General features: G+C 34.6%; 1 pseudogene; it reads left to right on the forward strand.

Annotated features, from left to right (window-relative positions):
* The first annotated feature begins 1,073 nt into the window (after window positions 1–1,073).
* Window positions 1,074–1,341, forward strand: LOC100753850 (annotated as a pseudogene).
* The last annotated feature ends 4,251 nt before the right edge of the window (window positions 1,342–5,592 follow it).

Raw genomic sequence — 5,592 nt, forward strand, 5'->3', positions numbered from 1 at the left:
CATACGCACAAATATACTTACATATAAATGCATATGCATAAACCATGGTTCTTATTCTAAATAATTCCTTTAAAAAATTTAGTCTTCTCCTTGTAAACCTGGCTCTTTGAGTGAAATGTCCTGATGGGTGTTGTCCTGTATTTATGTTTCTCTTATTGGTTAATGAATAAAACACTGTTCAGCCAATAAGGCAGGAAGATAGGTGGGACTAGGAGACGAGGAAAAATGTGGGAAATATAAGCAGACAGAGTCATCATGTAGATCCCAGGAAGAGAGGAAGCACTAGGCGTTCTCAGGTAAGCCCAGACCATGTGGAAATACATAGATTAATAGAAATGGGTTAATAATTAAGACAGACCTAGTCAATGAGAAGCCAGAGCCTCCAGCCAATAGTTTTATTGTTAATATAACATCCGTGTTTTTTTGTTTGTTTGGTTGGTTTTATTTTTGGGTTTTTTTTTGTTTGTTTGTTTTTTGTTTTTGGACTGAAGCAGTTGTGGGACCAGGCTGACAGGGCAGAAACTTTCATGTACAAGTCTAATCTTAGAAAGTTGTTCTACTACTCTATGACTCATTCTCCTAATCTCACCTAACTTTTTCTCTTAGAGTTCATTAGTGAAATGTCCTCTAGATGGCATTTGACTGTGAAATTTGTTCTTTTAAAGTCACAACTATATTTTTAATGCATAAGCTGAAAAAATAAACTGATCAATTGCAGTCTTTACATTCTAACTTAATATACTTCCTTCATGCTATGCAAGTAGATTAATTGTATGCACTATTCCCAAACAACTCCATTTTGCTTATTTTTTTATTTTGTTTATATAGAAAAGTGTTTACTTTTCTATATAGTCACTCCTTATTCAGAAAATAGGGTAGGGATGTTGTTCTAATACATAAAATGATTTTAGGAGTATTATTTGGTATATTCTGAATTTTAGATTAAATTCAAACCTTGTTAGAGTCATCAAGGCTTTGTATCAACCTGTTCTCCTCTGCAGCCTGTGGCCTGAGCAGTACCAGCACCTTCCCTAGGTTCACAGTAGTGGACTGGCCCCTGCTACATGAAAAATATGTGCAACTTCAAGGCTGTGATCAAAAATGCAGTCATGTCAGATGAGATTCAAAAGAACTCAGTGGAATGCACTACTCAGGTATTGGAGAAGTACAACATAGACAACTATATTGTGGCCCATATCCAGAAGGAGTTTGACAAAGTACAACACCACCTGGCATTGTATTGTGAGATGGAACTTCAGTAGTTATATGACACAGGAAACCAAACAATTCACCTACTTCTACCTGGGTAAGGTCTTTATTGTTCTGTACAAATCCAGTTAAATTCATGGACTATGGCAAACACTCAGTAATGCATCCAAACACAAGGACTGTATCCTAACTTTCAAACACCAGAGACTGAATCTTCAGTCTTGCTAAGGGAACACCTCATTTTGAATTGGTTGTATTTTGTACAGGGCATCATCCTCTCTGTGTAGGAACTTGTGATTCTACAATAATCACCAAAACAGCTTATATTTGCATTTATTTTCTAGTACATTCTTCTGTACCCCCTGTTTTCCTCCCTTAGTACATTCTTTAAAAATAGATCTTCAGAAGATGTAAAAAATTAAAAATAGATATAAAAATTGAAATTGAAACCTCATTGAAGAATAAGTGCTTTTACTGATAGTTTTCTTTTGTTGGAAATAATTATTCTCCTCATTAATTTTTTTATTATCTTTTTTTAAGTGTTCAAATGTTTTCAAATGCTTACTGAATAAATGTATTATATAAAATGTAATTTTAGTTAAAAAATTAAGATACCATGAGTATACTATCTATAAATTTTATTAGGTTTCAAGTAACATAAAATAAAGATATTTAATTTAAAGAGTCCCAAAATGCAGGAAATTGTATTGGTTTTATTTTTTCTTTAATTGGCTAAATAAACCAAGAAAATTACATAGTTAAAGTCAATCATATACTACTTGATTGCTATATACTTATCGACATCATATTGGCCCCTAATGATTTTGACAATCTGTCAAAAAGGAAAGAAAACAGTCATTAGAATGTTCCATTCCTTTTAAAATTTATATTAGAATAATTTTGATGCCATAGAAGTAAGCAATTCAGTCCCAGAAGACAGTGTGCATATATAATTTCAAATAATAAGCTATACTGCCTGGCTTGGTCGAATTAGTGTGGTAAGTACTATACAACTGGATTTGTGAGAATAATTTTAAGTGACTGTAGAGATTTTGAAACATCATAAAATGGTAAGATAGAAGACATTTTGGAATCAGGACAGCTGCCAGAGATGTGAAAGAAAATGGAAAGTGGGTATCACAAATGTATCAGATTTTACATATTCAATGACAGCCACAAAATATATTTTTGCAAGTTATACATCTGTCCATGATTTTTTCAAACAAATACATTTGCCAGCACATGGTGTACTCAGAACACATGAATACCCTAATCAATTATCCTTCTAAAACTTCATTGTAGGTTATGTTTTTGTGTATATGTATGTATGTACTTATATATGTCCGTGTGGTGTGTATGTATACATGTTTGTATCATCAAAGATAATATTTGCAGATATTAAATAAATGTCATGAGCCTCTGAACAAAGAATTCCCACTGTGACTTTGCCCAGATAATGGCCTCTGTTCAAATGCACTCCTCTGCAAGAAGCTTTTCCCTATGCCTCTCTCCCACAGTTCCTTCTCAGTTTTCTCAGGTGAGATTATTTTCACCAATGACATAAATAAACATATATAATAGTGAGAATTAAGGTCCATAGTATTTTATTCATAGTTATGCATCATCTTAGATCATCAGTTCTTGTCATCTGCTACATGGAATAGATTCCAGCTACCTTTTCCAGGTCAGTTATGAAGAGCTTCATGTTCAGTATTTTTCATCCATCATTTCTAAATTGTTTTAGTAGAATATTAATATATTTACTTATTCACAAATTTTTTTCAACAATTCTATCAGATACTTTGTCCTTTCCTCATATAGTATGTAGTGGATAACATTAAATTAAAGACTGAAACTGACATTGGAAGAAATTATCAAATTCTGCTAATGTAGTCTTTATGGCAAATAGAAGAGAAAGGCAATGAGAATTGTTACTAAATGCCTTATTAAGGTCAAATTAGTTGCACATGTTTCTAAATTCCAATAATAGAAATGGTTAGTTTAGGTTTTCTAAGCTTAAATGCCATGAGTGATCATACTTTGCAATCATTATTACATTTCTAAATTGACATTTATTGTCACTGATGTGTAAATGCACATTGGTTTGAATAAGTATGTGTTATTCCTACCAACCAGAAAGTTGAGGAAAGGCTTTACAAATATTTATAAGGGAAAAAAAGATAAGAAGTTAGGCTATGAACACTCTTGGTTACCACAATCCAGACTCCTCCCTAGGATGGATGGCCTGGGTAGCATTTGTAGGTGAATCTTGAGGTTGTGGAGTATGGGACATGATCTTGCTTCTTTCGTGCAGAGAAGAATCATGATCCTGTATTAAAAGATTAAAGTACTGAGCCTTCTAGCACTGACGGTCCCTACACCATCTGTCTATTTATCATGGTCTGTGTAGTCCTGTTACCCACTGTGCCTGAACATGTCACCTGTTCACAATAATGCATGAATTTAGGTGGGCAGATTGTCCTGATTGTCACTATAGATAACCTAAGAGAATGAGAGGAGGAACTGTGGAAGAAAGGCATAGGGAACATAGGGAACAGCCCCTCAGCTGTTCTCCAGTGGAATGCCATTCGAATGGAGGCCATCATTTGGGTAAAGGCACAGTGAAGAATTATTTGTTCAGAGAGTCTCAGGGTCATGGACATTATCTCAGATCTGAAAAATCCTATCTGTGATGTTACATTTACAAATAAGATGTCAGCAGAAGCACAGGAATAACTTCATAATCCAGGTTACAAGAATACCAGACCATCCTAGAATATACCAATCCCAGTTCCCACTCCCTCCCCTCTTCCTGCTCTTCCCACCCCCCCCCCATCCACTCCTCAGAGAGGGAAAGGCTTTTCATTGGGAGTCAACAAAGTCTGACACATCACTTTGAGGCAGAAACAAGTCCCTCCCCCATATGTCTAGACTGAGTAATGTATCCCTCCAAAGAGAATGGGCTCCAAAAAGCCAGTTCAAGCACTAGGGTTAAATCCTGGTCCCACGGCCAGTGATTGCACACACTGCCCAAGCCACACAACTATCATCCACATTCAGAGGGCCTAGTTTGGTCTTATGCAGGTTCCTCTACCCCTGCTGTCAGTCCAGAGTCAGTGAGCTACCACTAGCTCATGGTCAGATGTTTTTGTGGGTATCACCAAAATGAGATCTTTTAAAGTTATTCAGAAAAGAACTAGTGCCTAATTTATATTATTTAATGTAATGATACTATCAATAGAAGTCCTTAATTAATCTTCATTAATTTAAGATTGGAGGCAAGAAAGGTGCTAGTGTCCAGACAAGCAACCCCTCTTGTATAGATAGAAGTCAAGAGTTAGACATTAAAGTTGATACATTGGGAAGAAGCTGACAATTTAGAATTTTGTTAGTGATCACTACAGAATTTAAAAGGTAAACTATTAAATGTTAGTTTCATAAAATTTGTTTGGATGTACAAATAATTGAAGAAAGTCTGTTAGTTTTCATATCATGTCTTTATCACCTTTAAAACAAATCCACATATTGTGATAATTAAATGTATGCATAATTACATGAATAAAATGCTCAATTATAAGGCTACAGGGTTAGAAACACTTGTTTCATGGGGTGATATTACAGAATTAGCACAATGCACTTGACTACATTGCTATGAATATATGTAAAACATTTATTGTATGAGTTTGGGGAACATCATATTTTTGCATTTCTAAGAACTCACAGGAACTTAAAATAACTTCTTGTTATGGTAGATTACAAATGCCTTTCTGTAAAGGAGCAGATGGTAAATATTATAGATTTTAGTGGTGATGAGGAAAATTTGAAGATTTACATATGTGCACTCATAGGAAGGGAGACATAAGTTTACAAATTTTTATTTGCCCAAACTCATACACAGTATCAAATTTAGCTGCAATATTTGTTATACAGATCTGTTGAGAGCATTTTTACTTTATTATTTGATATGTGTAAGGGGAGGGTGATAAAATTTTACTTAGTTAGGGTCCCAGTCAGTGTATCCTCCCATCAATTCCATTGACAATGTGCATCTGTGGTGACAAGTTCATTTGTAGGCCATAAAAAGAAACAGGTAATGGGCATGGGTTGTTATTGTTGGCAATGGCTCGGTACAGTCTGCCTTCAGGTACCCAGAAATCTGAACTTAGTTTTTTGCCTCTATCAATGGCTCATCTGCCAGATTTCCCCCAGTTTATTGTAGAACCAATATGTTATTAAATAAATAAAAGTCAATCTGCTATAAAAAGAAAATAAAATACAGCACATGTTTATTATTCAACTCAGTAAGCATAAAGTTATACTATTAACTTACTGTGAATGCTTCCAAACACCAATTTTCAATTTCAGATTTATCTGCTGGGGAAA

This window comes from Cricetulus griseus (assembly GCF_003668045.3).
Source record: "Cricetulus griseus strain 17A/GY chromosome 1 unlocalized genomic scaffold, alternate assembly CriGri-PICRH-1.0 chr1_1, whole genome shotgun sequence".
Classification (NCBI taxonomy): Eukaryota; Metazoa; Chordata; class Mammalia; order Rodentia; family Cricetidae; genus Cricetulus; species Cricetulus griseus.